We start from the raw sequence: 18,501 nt of genomic DNA, 5'->3' as shown, positions 1-18,501 counted from the left end.
GTTCTGAGGATTTAGCTCTAGGCCTACTTTTTTTCAACAATACTTCCCTACCTCTCTATCCCCAGAGTAATGAGATGTTATAGGAAAAAAAAAAAGGAGAATTCAGCAAATAGTTAGGAGTGACAAGATCCTCATGAATTTTCTTGCTGCTGTCCACAAGCAACTCCTGTTGAGTCCTTCTCCCAGACTCCTTGTGTTTTTTCTGTTGCTGAACACGAACAGCATTTGCTGAGCTCTTCTTCAAGACCAATGTATAAATAAGTCAATTCGATGATAGAAATTTCCAGAGACATATCCATAGAGAATGGTAGAACTTTAAATTTAACTGTCTTCTATAGAAACTTAATTTCAAATTTTTCTAACTTCATCCTGCCTTTTCACTGACCTGACTTGCACTGAGGTTGACAACATTACCCCTTGTATCAAGAACAATGCAATGCTCATTTTATTGCCAGCAATCCCTTATGTTACTTAGAATGTCTGCATTCTACACACAGTTAACAGGTTTAGCTTGTTCCTAAGTATAGCTGAGTATAGCTTATGGTTTTGACTAGAAACTGACCCAGGATGGCTCAAAATTCAAGTCCATACTCTGCTGAGGGCACAGTGAAAAGGGCTAAAATTGTATTCCTTTCAAGTGGCAGTAATTTGCTAAAATCAAAAATGGAAGGAAGAAATTGGAAGAAAAAGAAAAGAATCATTTGAAAATTTACTGGAAGCCTGTTTCCAGAACAGAAAGACATGGAGTAAAATGAGAAAGCTTATTGTCATTTTTACTGCTTCTCAGGAAATGCATATCTGGTCCAAGGGTGTGAGTTGGGGAATCTATCAGCATTGGAAAATGTATGAGTTACAGATTATGCTCTCTTTTTGGAATGTGCAGCTGGGCAACCTCCTTGTTAATACATGGTTGCAAGCAAAAGCCAGTCCTCCTCCAGAAACTACGGAACCAATGAGACCAAAAAAGAACAAACATTTTATATTCCATCTCCTCTGATATAGTCATCTCTGGAGAGTTGAAGGCAAGTCTTCCTAACACAGAGTAGGTAAATGGTAGTTTATAGGCAGACTGTCTAAAAGAGCAGCAAACTCACTCCTCTTACTATTATTATTTTTTTATGATTAAGTTGAGTATTTCTTATTTACATTTCGAGTTTTATTCCCTTTCCCGGTTTCCGGGCAAACATCCCCTTAATCCCTCGCTCTCCCCTTCTTTATGGGTGTTCCCCTCCCCATCCTCCCCCCATTGATGCCCTTCCCCCAACAATCACGTTCACTGGGGGTTCAGTCTTAGGAAGACCAAGGGCTTCTCCTTCCACTGGTGATCTTACTAGAATATTCATTGCTGCCTATGAGGTCAGAGTCCAGGGTCAGTCCATGTATAGTTTTTAGGTAGTGGCTAAGTCCCTGGAAGCTCTGGTTGCTTGGCATTGTTGCTCATAAGGGGTTTCGAGCTCCTACAACCTCTTGGAGTTCTTTCTCTGATTCCTTCAATGGGGGTCCCATTCTCAGTTCAGTGGTTTGCTGCTGGCATTCACCTGTATATTTGCTGTATACTGGCTGTGTCTCTCAGGAGCGATCTACATCCGGCTCCTGTCAGCCTGTACTTCTTTGCTTCATCCATCTTGTCTAATTGGATGGCTGTATATGTATGGGCCACATGTGGGGCAGGCTCTGAATGGGTGTTCCTTCTGTATCTGTTTTAATCTTTGCCTCTCTCTTCCCTGCCAAGAGTATTCTTGTTCCCCTTTTAAAGAAGGAGTGAAGCATTCACATTTTGATCATCCGTCTTGAGTTTCATTTGTTCTAGGCATCTAGGGTAATTCAAGCATTTGGGCTAATATCCACTTATCAATGAGTGCATACCATGTGTGTTTTTCTGTGATTGGGTTACCTCACTCCGGATATTTTCCAGTTCCAACCATTTGCCTACGAATTTCATAAAGTCATTGTTTTTGATAGCTGAGTAATATTCCATTGTGTAGATGTACCACATTTTCTGTATCCATTCCTCTGTTGAAGGGCATCTGGGTTCTTTCCAGCTTCAGGCTATTATAAATAAGGCTGCTATGAGCATAGTGGAGCATGTGTCTTTTCTATATGTTGGGGCATCTTTTGGGTAGATGCACAAGAGCGGTATAGCTGGATCCTCAGGCAGTTCAATGTCCAATTTTCTGAGGAACCTCCAGACTGATTTCCATAATGGTTGTACCAGTCTGCAATCCCACCAACAATGGAGGAGTGTTCCTCATTCTCCACATCCTCGCCAGCATCTGCTGTCACCTGAGTTTTTGATCTTAGCCATTCTCACTGGTGTGAGGTGAAATCTCAGGGTTGTTTTGATATGCATTTCCCTTATGACTAAAGATGTTGAACATTTCTTTAGGTGTTTCTCAGCCATTCAGCATTCCTCAGCTGTGAATTCTTTGTTTAGCTCTGAACCCCATTTTTAATACGGTTATTTGTTTCCCTGCGGTCTAACTTCTTGAGTTCTTTGTATATTTTGGATATAAGGCCTCTACCTGTTGTAGGATTGGTAAAGATCTTTGCCCAATCAGTTGGTTGCCATTTTGTCCTAACCACAGTGTCCTTTGCCTTACAGAAGCTTTGCAGTTTTATGAGATCCCATTTATCGATTCTTGATCTTAGAGCATAAGCCATTGGTGTTTTGTTCAGGAAATTTTTTTCCAGTGCCCATGTGTTCCAGATGCTTCCCTAGTTTTTCTTCTATTAGTTTGAGTGTATCTGGTTTGGTGTGGAGGTCCTTTATCCACTTGCACTTAAGCTTTGTACAGGGTGATAAGCATGGATCGATCTGCATTCTTCTACATGTTGACCTCCTGTTGAACCAGCACCATTTGCTGAAAATGCTCTTTTTTTCATTTGAAAAATGGTATTGTTGAGTGAGAACAAGCGTCTCAATGACTGAGAGTCTGTTCTTTATGAACTGCATCAATCTGCTTAGAATGCAGTGGCCAAAGAGGAGGATTAGGAGGAGGATGATTAAGGGTCCAATCAAGGTGGACACCAAGGTAGCAAACCAAGGGGATTGGTTAAACCACCCCTCGAACCAGCCTTGTTGGGAATCAAACAGCTTCTGTCTCTGGGCCAAGCGTTCTCAGAGCTTAGCCATGTTATCTCTCACTAATCCTGTATGGTCTGCATAGAAACAACATTCTTCTTTTAGAGCAGCACATATCCCTCCTTCGCGAAGGAACAGCATGTCTAGCCCTCTCCTATTTTGTTAGACTACTTCAGACAAAGATGTTAAGGACTTTCCTAATGCACTCACGGATTCCTCGATAGCTTTTAGATCTGCATTCATGGCCGCTTGTATCTGACGAAAGTGACCCGTCTCGATGAGGGCAGTGGACCCGTCCCTATACCTGCAACCATTCCTCCGAAGGTGATTTCTCCTAAGAGTAGAGCTAGGGTCATGGTGATGGGTTCTCGCCTGAATCAAGTCAGCCCCTCAAAATGTGAGTATATGTACTCGGGCCCATGGTAGGTGTCCTTAAGCCAGATTTCTACCAGTACACAGTAGTCGGAGGATCTGCGGAGGATTGCGGCGGAGATACAAGGTGTCAATCTGGTGTTACAGGCCCAATAGGTGCCTGTAGGAGCTGCTAGGTAGTAGCTTCCAGTGGGGATCCTCTTGGTGATAGCGCAGAGGACTTGGTGAGTGGGGGGTATGGTCCCTATACAGAGTCCCTGTCCTGAGACTTCCGGCAACGTCAGCCTATGGCTAGGGAGGGTTGTGCAGCTGGCCGGGACCGTGGTTTGATTAGTATAATTCCCCATGACTGCCACACCCTCATAATAGGGCGGGCTAGAGACCAGGCACAGTCAGCATTCTTGGGTCTTGTCAGGTTCTGAATAATTGAGTGCCAAATATGCCCTGATCACTAAGTTTACTAGCTGGTCTCCCGTTCCTAGCAGCCGAGGGGCCAGTGTGGAAGGGTCCCTAGTCGGGGAGGAAGTTGTCAAGATATCCCCGGAGTTCTGAGTGGAGTTTAGCCATAGTGGGGGTTCAACCGGGGGCAGTGCCGGTGCTTGTTGGGAAGGGGGCTTTTGATCCATGAGGACTGGGTTTGGACCAATCTCTTGTCTGACCCGTTCTCTCACCAGTTGGAGGGAGAACAGGAGTCCTGGGTTAATTTAGCCAGGGGTATACAATCGTATCCCCCACCTACGCCCCACCTTCCAGTCTGTAATTTTATTGTAATTTGAGAATTCTATTGTAATTTGAGATTCACCTGGAGTCTCAGGGGAGAAGGCCACTAAGTCCCCCTCCTTGGTGCCCCACCATCCTGGAGTGTAGGTCTCAAACCCCCACTTAGTGCAGTAGAAGGTCTCAGGACCTCCGCACTCCCGTGTCCTCTTAACTCTGGGACAAGTATACCAATCAGAGTGTCTGCAGGGTGGGTATGAGTTGTGGGGAGTCCGCTCAGTATGCTCCCAGGAGTCCTTAGCCAGTTGACAAAGGTCGAAAGTCAAAGGGGGCCACCAGGTTCCTTCAGCATGCTTACCATTAGCTAGGACTTGAGACCAGCCCGTCTCTAAATTAGTTATTATCCAGGACATATTATATACCTGGTGGGGGCTAGCCCCCAGACTTGCCCCACCCCTAGTCCATAAGACAGTTAAGAGCAACAACGTGAAAATCTTAGCTTTAGGGGGTTTTGAGTGTGTTGAGCCTTCCATGTCTGGGGCGCGGTGTTGTGATCTGCCGTTTCCTCAGGTCGGGCTGCCTTGGCGTGAGACGCGTGGATCCAAGCCGCAATTCTGTCTACCTTCAAGGCTGTCGGGGTAGTCAGGAGAACTGTATAGGGTCCTTTCCACCGAGGCTCGAGATCCTTGGTCTGATGTCTGCGTACCCACACAGTGTCTCTGATCTGGAACGGGTGCGGCACCATCGGTTGTTCAAGCCTGTCTTGGTAGGCCGTGGCTAGAGGTTTCCAGGTGTCTCTCTGCACGATTTGTAGGGCCTGAAGATGTGCTGCCAAGGAAGGGCTATTAGCGAATTCAACGATATTTGAATCAAAGAAATTGATAAATGGGGGTGGGGTCCCGTATACTATTTCAAAGGGAGTCAGGCCATGGGAGCCCGGTGTATTCTGGGCCCAGTATAGGACTAGGGGTAGTAGGGACACCCAATCCTTTGAGCCAGTTGCAAGCGTTAATTTAGATAAAGTCTCCTTAATTGTTCTATTCATGCGCTCTACCTGTCCTGAACTTTGGGGTCTATAAGCACAATGTAACTTCCAATCAATCCCCAATAACTTGGCCACCAACTGACTTACCTGGGAGACGAAAGCGGGCCCGTTATCTGACCCCAATACTTGGGGCATTCCATACCTGGGGAAGATTTCTTCGAGGAGCTTCTTGGTCACCACCTTGGCCATTTCATGTTTTGTGGGGAAAGCCTCTATCCATCCGGAGAAGGTATCTATGAACACTAAGAGGTATTTGTGTCCGAACATACCAGGCTTGATTTCAGTGGAGTCAATTTCCCAGTGGGTACCAGGCCAATGTCCTCGGGGACGGACTCCTTGTCCAATTTTAGCTTTTCCTGGGTTTACCTGGGCACAGGCCCTGCAGCTTTCAGTCACCTCCCGCAAGGCCTGATCTCGTCCCAGGAGGTAGGTGTCAATCTCTTCTTGTCTTAAGAGGGTCTTCATCTTCTTGAGTCCCAGGTGTGTTAATTTATGTAGGTAGGAGATTAATTCAAAGGTCATCTTCGTAGGCATAACTGTTTTCCCTGTGTAGACCCACCGTTTTAGTTGTGGGTACCAAACGGCCCCCATTTTCTGTAGGAGCTTTGTGTCCTCCGTGGTGTAGAGCCAACTGGTCTGTTCCGGCTGTGGAGACGTGGGTTGATCTTGGTCTTTTAAGGACAGAACTTGGGTGCCCATGGTGGCCTCACGCGCTGAGATGTCAGCTAGCCGATTTCCCCGTGCCTTGGGGCTGTGTCCCTTCTGATGCCCTGGGCAATGTATAATGCTCAGTCTTTTTTGTAGGAACAGAGCTGCCAGGAAGGCCAGAATTTCAGTCTTGTTCTTAATGTCCTTACCCTCAGATGTGAGCAGCCCTCTTCTCCGGTAGATGTTTCCATGGATGTGTGCCGTAGCAAAGGCGTAGCGGCTGTCTGTATATACATTCAGCCTCTTACCTTCTGCCATTTTGAGCGCCTGAGTTAAGGCAATGATTTCAGCCCACTGTGCGGAGGTACCAGCAGGCAAGGCGCTTGGCCAGATCACTTTGCACTCCGTAGTGACCGCGGCTCCAGCTTTCTGTTCCCCGTTCACCAAGTAGCTGCTACCATCGGTGTACCACGTATGGTCAGCATCCTGGAGAGGTCGGTCCGATAGGTCTGGTCTGGTTCCATGTACTTCTGCAAGGATCTGCGGACAGTCGTGCTGTTCTGCCTCCTCTGGCAAAGGAAGCAGAGTGGCTGGGTTGAGAGCGACCACGGGCCTAAACTGGACCCGTTCCGCATCCAGTAGCAAGGCTTGGTAGTGGGTCATGCGGGAATTAGAGAGCCAGTGGTCAGGGGGCTGTTTTATCAAAGCCTCCACTGCATGGGGTGCCAGGATGGTGAGTGGCTGCCCCAAGGTCAACTTCCCAGCGTCTTTGGTTAGGACGGTAATGGCTGTCACCATTCTCAGGCATGGTGGCCAACCGGAGGCCACAGGGTCTAATTTCTTAGACAGGTAGGCTACCAGGCGCTTCCAGGGTCCCAGTCTTTGTGTTAGGACCCCCTTAGCATACACTTGTTTCTCATCCACAAATAGTTCAAAGGGCTTGGTGATGTCTGGGAGACCCAAGGCAGGGGAGGACAGCAAGGTCCGTTTAATGTTATCAAATGCCTAGTGTTGTTCTGCCCCCCACTGGAAGAGCACCCCCTGTTTAGTGAGAGGGTACAAGGGGGCTGCCATCTCGGCAAACCCAGGAATCCAGAGGCGGCAGAATCCTGCCGTTCCTAGGAATTCCCGTACCTGTCGGCCATTTCTTGGGGCTGGGATGTTGGCCACGGTCTGTTTCCTATCCGGAGTCAGCCATCACTGTCCGTCCCTTAGTTGATAGCCTAAATAAGTAACCTGGGTCTGGCAAATTTGAGCCTTTCTGGCAGAAGCTCGATAGCCCAGTCGCCCCAAAGTCTGCAAGAGGGATTCTGTTCCCTGGTGGCATGCTGTCTCAGAAGTGGCCCCTAGGAGAAGGTCATCATCAACAAACTGAAGTAGTATAAGAGTGGGGTGCTGGACTCGAAAGTCAGCCAAGTCCCGGTGTAAGGCCTCATCAAAGAGTGTTGGGCTGTTTTTGAAACCCTGTGGTAACCTTCTCCAAGTCAACTGTCCCGAAAGCCCCATTTCAGTGTCTTTCCACTCAAAAGCAAATAAGGGCTGGCTTTCCGGGCTCAGCCAGAGGCAGGAGAAAGCATCCTTCAGATCTAAGACCGTATACCAAGTATGGGTAGGAGGCAGGGTGCTGAGTAGGTTATAAGGGTTTGGGACAGTTGGATGAATATCTTCTACTCTTTTGTTGACCTCTCTCAAATCTTGTACCAGCCTATAGTCTCCAGGGCCGGGCTTCTTAACAGGTAGGAGAGGTGTATTCCAGGGTGACCGGCAAGGGACTAGGATGCCATGGTCTAAGAGCCTCCTGATATGTGGCTTTATGCCCTGATAGGCTTCCCATGACATGGGGTACTGTTTAATGGAGACAGGAGTCGTGGTGGCCTTTAACTGGATAATTAGGGAAGGCTGTTGGAGTGCCAACCCCATCCCGCCAGTCTCCGCCCAGGCCAGTGGAAATTTCGTGACCCAAGAGTCTATTTCTAGAGATTTTGGCTTGTCCTGTTCTGGTTCATATAATCTATACTCATCTTCTAACTGAAGGGTTAAAATCTGAAGAGGAATACTGTGGGGGCCAGTTACTCGGGTCTCTCCTTCTTCAAAATGGATCTGAGATTTTAATTTGGTAAGCAAGTCATGGCCCAGCAGAGGGTATGGGCAATCCGGAACATGTAAGAAGGAATGAGTCACCTTACTAGTAGCCGATCTATAGTCCAATGGTATCTCTTGCTGCCAGTGGATCCTTATACCCAGACCATCCGGTCGCTGAGTTGTCCAGGGGCCTGGGTGAGGACTGAGTGCTGTGCTCCTGTGTCCACCAGAAAGGTGACTGGCTGCCCCCCAACTTCAAGAGTTATCCTGGGCTCAGGGGGGGGGGCTCCTGGCCCTGACCTCCCTAATTTTCATCTAGGTCCAAGAGGGAGGTCTGTAGGCGGGGTCTTCGGAGCCCGCTGGGTTTCTTAGGGCAATCTCTGGCCCAGTGTCCTCTTTCTTTGCAATAAGCACATTGATCCTTATCTAGCTTTGGCCCCTTTCGAACTCCCACCCCCTCTCCCCTTTTCTCTTGACCCTGAACTACGGCGGCCAAGATTCGACTCAACTCTCTGCTTCTTTTTCGGTCTCTCTCATCCTTTTCTCTACATACTCTATCTTCCTTTTCTTCTTGTGTCTCTCCCTTGTTATAAATTCTTTCTGCCTCCTTAAGTAAATCCTGTAATGTATACTCTTGTAAATTCTCTAGTCTCTGTAGCTTGGCCCTGATATCTGGTGCTGCCTGCCAGATGAAGGACATGGAGACACTTGTCATTTGTCCTGGATCATCTGGATCATAACGGGTATACATGCGATAAGCTTCCTTAAGTCTCTCTAGGAAGGTTTAGGGAGTCTCCGAAGCCACTTGTGCCACTTGTTTCACCTGAGCCAAAGTGGGGTGTCGTGCCGCCCCTCGGAGACCTGCTAGGAGCAACTGGCAATAAAGGCGTAGGTGTCTCCTACCTTTAGCCATGGTGAAATCCCAATCAGGTCTCGTAAGTGGGAATGCATCATCGATCTCTTCCGGGAGCAAGGTGGGGCGTCCATTGTCCCCCAAAACATGTTTCCTGGCCTCTAAGAGCACTCTCTGCTTCTCCTCAGAGGTCAGGAGGGCCTGTAAAAGTTGCTGGATATCATCCCAAGTGGGCTGATGGGTAAGCAAGACAGATTCTGTCAGGTCGGTGAGAGCCACCAGATCCTTAGAAAAGGGGGAGGGGTTGTGTTGTTTCCAGTTATATATGTCCGCTGAGAACAGCCAGTATTGCGTCTGGCCGCCGGCCTCTTGTCTAAGCAGAAAGGCCTGGGAGGTGGAGTCTGGCATCACCTTGCGTCGTCCCCGCAGTCTTCCAGCCACAGGGAACGGGGCCGCCTAGTGTCTCGATCTAGCAGGCAGCTCCACTTCCTCTTCTTTGGGCGGGACTGTAGGTACAGGGTACGGAGGAGGTTCTTCCGACAGGAGATCTATAAGGGGGGAATTTGGGTCCGCTGGGAGGACAGGTTTCGGGGGAGGGACTTTGGGAGGCTCTTCCTTAGTTAGAGCAGGATAGAGAGAGGAAGAAGCAACCAAAGGGTCAAGTGGACTCGGGGAAACAGGTTTAGGGGAAACAGGAAGCCAGTTCCGGTCCACAAAGGGTTCTGCCCAAGGAGAAGGGCTAAATGCCAAGCTCTCCCAGGTGACAATGTAGGGCACCTGGTCAGGGTGTCCGTATGGCTTCTGGCAGAAAATCAGGTCCTTAACCTGCAAAATAGTGGTCTTGTTAAAAGTGCCGTTCACCGGCCATCCCACATCTTAAGTGGGCCACTCGGATGAACAGAGGGTCTGCCATTTTCCTTTCTTGATCTCAACCGACTGATCACGTGCTCGGTCTCGGACGTCCTTCCAATGGTCTAGAGTGAGACTCAAGGGGGTTGTTAGTGATTGTCCCATGGTAGCTTCAAAGAAAATTAGGGCACAAATTAGACAGACAAATCCAATGATCAGACAAACAACAGACAGACGTGCTGCACGGCTTCGACGTAAAACCCAAAACAAAGAGTTAGATGGAGGTGCTGAGGGTCCTGGACCCTCTCCCCCAACCAAAACCACGTATCCCTCCGGTACGGGCTGAGCTCCAAAGAACCGGGCTCCAGACACCCTTGGAACGTCTTCCAGGGATGCGGGGGGAGAAGTCCGAGCTCGTCAGCTCCTTCTCTGGCCCGCCCAAACAGAGGCACTGAGGGTCCTGAACCCTGAGACAACGAAGGCCCTGGGCCTTCTCCTCCGACCAAAACCCAGATCTGACTCCAAAACTGAGACGAACTAAACACGAGCACAGGAGAAGACAAGACAAGACAGGGCAAGACACGACAGATGCCGGCCAGCTTACCTCCCAGTTGGTGGTCGGTGATCTCTGGGTGGAGGATCTCCAGATCCCGGGTGAGCCCCCAAAATGAAAGACCTCCAGAGAGGACCTTTCCCTCAGGAGGAGACCCCAAGTGCCTAATGACCGAGCCGAGGCCACTTGGGTGCAATCAGCAAGAGGGTTTATTGGAAAACATAGGTACCTGCGGGCACACAGTCTCTTTGGAGGACTTGTGTGCCCAGCAGCTCCAGCACAGGGCTTTTATAGGGTTTGGGGAAGCAGAAGCGGGCATACAGAAGCAGATGCATAGTTACAGGGATTGGTGGATTTAAACGAGGCATATAGACATGTTCACATATGATTGGTTATTTCACATGATGAGGTAATAAGGTATAGCTACATACATTGGCAGGTTTGAATCATATTCGAATGAGGTTGTAACATGGTAAGAGAGTACATGCGGGCTGGGACGTCCTGAATGTCGGGGGGCTAGGGGCTTATCCCTTCCTGCCAGGTGGCCAGTGAGTCAGATACAGTACTCCTAGTCTGTTCTGTATTCCTTTCCTTTTATGGTCTGTTAGTTTTAACGGTGACTCGGCCTAGGTATCTGGGCATGCCTGGGCTCATTCAAGCCTGTTGCAGCTCTGAGTTAAGACTCATGGGGTGGGTCTTTCAATACCAATATGGTGCAAACTATTCCACAAAATAGAAAAAGAAGGAACACTAGCCAATTAGTTCTATGAAACCATAATTATGCTTGTTGCTTTAAATACTGGCTGTGCCCGACCAGAAAGAGCACACCAAACCAATACCAACACAGTTCCATGTGGTGAGATTTAATAATTCCCTTATTAAATACAAGGGGAAGGGGCCAGAGAAAGAACAGAAAAGAGAGTGAGGGTGGAGGGAGTCTGCTTTTATTTGTACTGTGAGGTAAATATGCCCAAGTGGAGGTGAGACTTGGGCCAAAACGTCTTCTGGGAATGTATGGTGTTACTGCTAAAAGCAACACTTGATACCAACAATCCTTATACCTAAACCACACAAAAAAAAAAAAAAACAAGAAAGAAAGAGAACTTCAGAGCAATTTCCCTTATGAATATCAAAGCAAAAATACTCAATAAAATTCTTACAAACCAAATCCAAGCAACCATCCAAATGATAATCCATCATGATGAAGTAGATTTCATCCCAAGGATGCAGAGACGGTTCAATATATGGAAATCCATCAATGTAATTCACTAGAGGGGCAGGCAGTGAAAGGTACCCTGATTCCTGGTGGAGATAAGTTGAATCCCCAGGACACTTAAAGGGGACTGCTGGTGCCTTCCCAATTTCCCAGGATATCAGTTCCCCCCAAAGACCCCATTACAGAGGTTTGAGACAGACCAGTCATGTAGGGCAATGCTGCAAGCCCCTTCACCACAGGTCATGAAGGCTCAAGACAGATCAGAGGTAGAAGCAGGATCACACCTACAAGTATATGAGGAGGTCTTCCCAAGCTCTCAGGACAAACCAATAGGAAGTATCTTCTGTCAGACTAACTCATTCACAAAACTATTTAAGCACAATGAAAGGCGTGCAGGAATTATTCTATTCTGTTATAAGAGCCACTTGGAGATGAGATCTGCTCTCCAGAAATCATCACTGCCAGAATCTCCCTTGCACTCCTTACTGGCTAGTCAGTCCCCTCCTGGTTCAGCCCAAAGTGGCAGGCAGTCAGGGTAAGGAGAAGGACCAGCAGTTGGGGTGGCAAAAAAATGTTCCCCCTCCCTGCGTGAGATCTTTCTCCCTTTACCTGTACCCACACAACTAGCCAGCCTGGTCAGAGATAACTGCAGAGAGCACTCTGGCACCAGAGCCCTACAATGTAGTGCTCGAACAATGATCAACAAAACTGTAGTGCGGGAAGATGAGTCACCTCCCCCAACTCTGGAGACTAGCAACCTATCTTTTCCTGCTGAGTTTTCAGTCAGCACCATTTCAAGCTTAGGTCAAGCTGAAGGGGCACCTGAAGGCTCCTGGCCAGAGCTCTCTGGGGTTGGCTGAAGGTCCCTCTAGCCCCTGTCTAAATCCAGACAGTCTGCAAAACAGCCTGCAATTGGTTTTGGCAGACTCCCTATCTAACCTGGTAATGCAGCAGACACTTAAAGCCACAGGGCACCTAGTTCTTTAATCTGCAGGAAGGCTTAACGTTTTGGACTTCTGTGGAATTCCCCAAAGCCGATAGGCCAAGGGAATATTCCCATTGGACAAACCGTTTCTCCTCTTTTCTGTGACAGTTCACTGACACACACTAAAACACAACATTAAAAAAAATTCCTCAGTTCCTGCACCCGCCCTACCCACCCACCCCCACCCCCACCCCCACCCCCACCCCCACCCCCACCCCCACCCCCACCCCGGCCAGCAGTGTTGTTGCAGTTTTCCACAGCCCAACACCCACCCTGTGGCAGTGTGGGGTAAGTGTGCTCAAACTTCTAAGTCCTGTATCACCTAGGGGATGTGCCCTGTGGCAGAGCTGATGCAGAAAACACCCAAAGCTTCAAAGGAGACACTAAACAGACTGTCTGCTCCTCCCTCTCCCCCCAGGGCAGGAGTCCATTAGAAAAACAAAGGAGCTTCCACCTGCCTCTCCCCTTACTCCACCTCCCCTCATCCAACTAAGGAGATCTCTCCTTAGAGATAGTTGTTAAAACAGCCAACCAGATAAAGACCATATTAGGACAGAAGATATCACCTATAAAGACAAAGGAATACCCAAGGAGACCCAGAACTGCCCCCTCCAAATCACCCCCAATTCTAAGGGCTACTGTTGACAGCACACCTAAAAGCTCTAGAATAAAAATAAATAAATAAACCCAAGAGGAGTAGAAGGCAGGAAATAATCAAAATCAGAACTGAAATCAACCAAGTACAAACAAAAAAGAGTATACAAAGAATCAGCAAAACCAGGAGCTGGTTCTTTAAGAAAATCAACATGATAGATAAACCCTTAGACTAACCAGAGGTCACAGAGAGTATATCCAAATTAACAAAATCAGAAATGAATAGGGAGGCAGCATCTGAAGAAATTAAAAAAAAAATTAGATCCTACTAAAAAAGCCTATATTCAACAAAACTTGAAAATCTGGAGGAAATGGACGATTTTCTAGACAGATACTAGGTACCAAAGCTAAATCAGGAACAAAGAAAGCATCTAAATACCCCCATAACTCCTAAAGAAATAGAAGCAATTATTCTTATTAAGAGTTTCCCAACCAAAAATAGCCCAGGTCCAGATGGATTCAGGTCTGAATTCTACCACACCTTCAGAGAAGATCTCATACTAATACTGTTCAAACTATTCTACAGAATTGAAACAGATGGAACACACATAAATTCCTTCTATGAATTAATAATTGTATAATAAGATTATACAATTAATCTTATACTGAAACCACACAAAGACCCAACCGAGAAAAAGAAGTTCAGACCAAATTCCCTTATGATTATTGATGCAAAAATACTCACAAATGTTTTACAAACGGAATCCAAGAACACATCGAAATGATCATCCATCATAATCAAGTAGGCTTCATTCCAGGGATGCAGGGATTGTTTAATGTACGAAAATCCATCAATGTAATCCACTATATAAACTAACCCAAAGATAAGAATGATTTGGTCATTTGATTAGATGCTGAAAAAGCGTTTGACAAAGTTCAACACCCCTTCATGATAAAAGTCCTGGATAAATCAGGAATTCAAGGCCCATATCTGTACATGGTAAAAGCAATATACAGCAAACCAGTAGCTAACATCAAACTAAATGGAGAGACAATAAAGCAACCCAACTAAAATCAGGAAGTAAACAAGACTGTCCACTCTATCCCTACTTATTCAATCTAATAGAAGAATGCAAAGCCAGAGCAATTAGACAGTGAAAAGAGGTCCAAGGGATACAAATTTGAAAGGAAGAAATCAAATTATCACTATTTGCAGATGATATGATAGTATAGTATAGTTAAGTGACCCCAAAAGTTCCACCAGAGAACTACTTAAACTGATAAACAACTTCAGCAAAGTGCCGGGGTATAAAATTAACTCAAACAATTCAGTAGCCTTCTTCTACTCAAAGGTTAAACAGGCTGAGAAAAAAATTAAGGAAATGACACCATTTACAATATTCCCAAGTAATATAAAATATCTTGGAGTGACTTTAACCAAGCAAACGAAAGATCTGCATGACAAGAACCTCAAGTCTCTTAAGGAAAAAATTGAGGAAGAACTGAGAAGATGGAAAGATCTTCCATGCTCATGGATTGGCAGGATTAATATAGTAAAGATGGCCATTTTGCCAAAAGCAATCTATAGATTCAACACAATCTCCATCAATATCCCTACTCAATTCTTTATAGAGATAAAAAGAGCAATTTGCAAAACCCAGGTTAGCAAAAACTATACCCAACATTAAAAGAACTTCTGTGAGAATCACCATCCCTGACTTCAAGCAATATTACCAAGGAATCGTTATAAAAACTGTATGGGATTGGTACAGAGACAGACAGATAGATCAGTGGAATAGAATTGAAGACCCAGAAATTAACCCACACATCTATTATGACTTGATCTTTGACAAAGGAGCTAAAACCATCCAGTGGCAGAAAGATAACATTTTCAACAAATGGTGCTGGTACAATTGGAGGTCAGCATGTAGAAGAATGCAAATTGATCCATTCTTATTACCATGTACAAAGCTTAAGTCCAAGTGGATCAAGGCCCTCCACATCAAACCAGATACACTCACACGAAGAGAAGAAAAAATGGGGAAGTGTCTCGAACACATGGGCACTGGGCAAAATTTCCTGAACAAAACGCCAATGGCTCATGCTCTAATATCAAGAATCGACAAATGGGACCTCATAAAGCAAAGCTTTTGTAAAGGAAAAGACACAGTCAATAGGATGAAATGGCAACCAACAGATTGGGAAAAGATCTTTACCAATCCTACATCTGATACAGGGCTAATATCTAAAACATACAAAGAACTCAAGAAGTTAGAAACCAGAGAGTGAAATAACCCTATTAAAAATGGGGTACATAGCTAAACAAATAATTCTCAGCTGAAGATTATTGAATGGCCAAAAAACAGCTAAAGAAATGTTCAACATCCTTAGTCATCAGGGGAATGCAAATCAAAACCACCCTGAAATTCTACCTCAAACCATTCAGAAAAGCTAAAATAAAAAACTCAGTTGACAGCAGATGCTGAGGAGGATGGGGAGAAAAAGGTACACTCTTCCATTGTTAGTGGGTTTGCAAACTGGTACAAACACTTTGGAAATCATTCTGGAGTTTACTCAGAAAATTAGAGATTGCACTACCTGAGAACCCAGCTACACCTCTCTTGGGCATATACCCAAAAGATACTCCAACATACAACAAAGACACATGCTCCACTATGTTCATATCAGTCTTATTTATAATAGCCAGAAGCTGGAATGAACCCATATGCCCTTCAACAGAGGAATGGATTCCAAAAGGTGGTACATCTACACAGTGGAGTACTACTCAGCTATCAAAAACAATGATGTAATGAAATTCATAGGCAAGTGGAATGAAGTAGAAAATATCATCCTGAGTGAGGTTACTCAATCACAGGAAAACACACTTGGTAAGCACTCATTGATAAGTGGATATTATCCAAAAAGCTTGAATTACCCAAGATGCAATCCACAGACCACAGGAAGCCCAAGAAGGATGACCAAAGTTACGATGCTCCCACTCCTTCTTAAAAGGGGGTATACATACATATATATATATATATATATATGTATATATATGTATATGTATATATATGTATATATATGTATGTATGTAGTATATATATATATATGTGTACTAGATACGATTGATGAAGTTATAAAATGCATCTTGAAAGGAACCGGATATAGATCACTCCTGAGAGACACATCCAGAGCATGTCCAATACAGAAGTCAATGCTAGCTTGATATGAGAACAAGACCCTTGGAGGGAATTAGACGAAATATTGAAAGAGTTGAAGGAGCATGCAACCCCATCAAAACAACAATGCCAACCAAACAAAGCTTCCAGGGCCTAAACCAGTTCCGAAAGACTATACATGGAATAATACAGGGCTCCAACCGCATATATAGCAGAGAACAGACTTGTTGGGGCACCAGGGGAAGGGGAAGACCCTGGTCTTGCCAAGGTTGGACCCCCCAGTGCAGGGGAATATGGGGGGGGGATAAAGTGGATGTATAGGGGGAATGCCTGTGTGGGGGAGGGGGATGGGAGGGAATGGGGGCTTATATACAGGAAATTGGGAAGGGGAATAATGTTTGAAATGTAAGTAAAGAAATATATCTAATAAAAATGTTTAAAAAATTAAAATTTAGGAACCAAGAAGATGTCAATGCCAGTTCTAGCTATAATGTTTAGGTCCTGAGATGGAGAAGGGGAGTTAACAAAAGTGAAGACACTGACCACCTTTTGATTTTCAGGCAAGTTGCCACAAATAACTTGAGCCTTCTATATTTATACAATGACAATTGTGCTTACCCAAGCAGTGATACCATTGCTTACATTATTAAAAAAAAAATCATAATACCCACCTTTCAAAAGCTCTATCTTTACACAAAGCCACCAATAGTTCCCCTTCCTCCTTCTCCCATTCCTTGGATCAGTCACCACCTAAACTTATTTTGAATTAAAAAGCACAATTTCAGCAAGACAAAAGAGATGTCTGGCCAGGCTTGTCCTGTAAACAGGAAGACTTACCTGTCTGGTAGCAAACGTGGTTACATAGTTATGCATGGTGAGAGGCCTAATTGAACATTTGTTGGTAAACTATCTCTAGTTATTATCTCCTATCATAATTCCCTTTTAATTGCAGACAGAAAAGTTCATTTTACAAAGCAGATCTTCTAGATATCTTTCTAATATATAGATCTTTGTAAGATGTTATCATTCTAAGAGCCATTTTCAAGTCTCTACCAATCCAACATAATCTCTGCATTTTCCATGTCTCTACTGATCAGATATAGCTTCTTAAAACCAGTTATGTAAGCAGGACCTACCTCTCTCCACAACTGACACAGACTTGCTCAGTGTGACTGGGTACTTCTCTAAAGATATGATTGTAAGTCTCAAATTCCCAGGATTTATGGTAACATCTGGAGGATTGATAGATACAAAAAAAGGTGAAGAACATTTTATCCCTTGAAAGAGTTTTGAGAAAGATGTAGAATCATCCACAGTGACTTAGCCTGTGTGACTCTAGATGGCCTTGTCCATGACTGATGAAGTGATACAATTTTGATAATGACTATATGCAGTACAATGAAGGAAAGGAGAGCTTGTAGGGCATGAAAACTTGGCACTAAATATAAAGGCCACCAAATTTCCCTTGTCGACTGAGAAGTGGTTTAAATGGACTTGCCACAGTAGAATCCTGTCACTGAAGCACTCATATGCTATTCCTTGCAGCAGCTACATGGCCACTGCCAGAAAGAGGTAGCACCTCTGTTAAATTATTTCTGATACATGCATGAGGATCTGAGTGCAGTCTCCAGAGAACATGTAAAATGTCATGGGACTATGTTCCAAGCTAATCATCCTGGTGCCTGTGAAATGGAAAAGAAAGAAACCCTGTGGCTTGACAGAGCCCCAGTCTAGCTAAATTGGTAATTCCATGGTCAGCTTGAGACCATGTCACAAAATCAATACAGTAGAGAGTGACTGAGAATGATACCCAGTATTGACCTTTGACCTCCTTATTAACACCTGTGGACATGCACCTGCAGACACATGTACCCCCACACAAACATGTACACACAAAGTACTGCGACCTTATAAGCAGACTCAAGCCTCTTTGGAAAGTTTCATGTCAATTTTTACCCTGCAACATCTCTCATACAGCACACTGTTCCTTATTGTTTGCACTTTATCTCTTCTTAGTTTTAGATATATTATGCCCATTGTCTATCATAATGAATTTCATCTTTAAAAATAACCTCAGAATCATTATATTCATTCAGCCTCCTTGTCTTTAGGCAACAGAAATCATTTTTTTAAACTTATTTTTACAGGAGACTGGAGAGATGACAGAGAAGTTAAGAACATGTACTACATTTGAAGAAGACCCAGGTTAGATTCAAAGAACAAGAAGACTCATAATCACTGGTAATTTCAGTTTCAGGGACCCAATACTCTTCCTTTTCTAGCCTCCACAGGCAACCCTATGCATGCAAATACTCACACATAATTT

Source organism: Rattus norvegicus, chromosome 4, assembly GCF_021556685.1.
Source record: "Rattus norvegicus strain SHRSP/BbbUtx chromosome 4, alternate assembly SHRSP_T2T, whole genome shotgun sequence".
NCBI lineage: Eukaryota > Metazoa > Chordata > Mammalia > Rodentia > Muridae > Rattus > Rattus norvegicus.
This window is presented reverse-complemented; position numbering follows the sequence as displayed.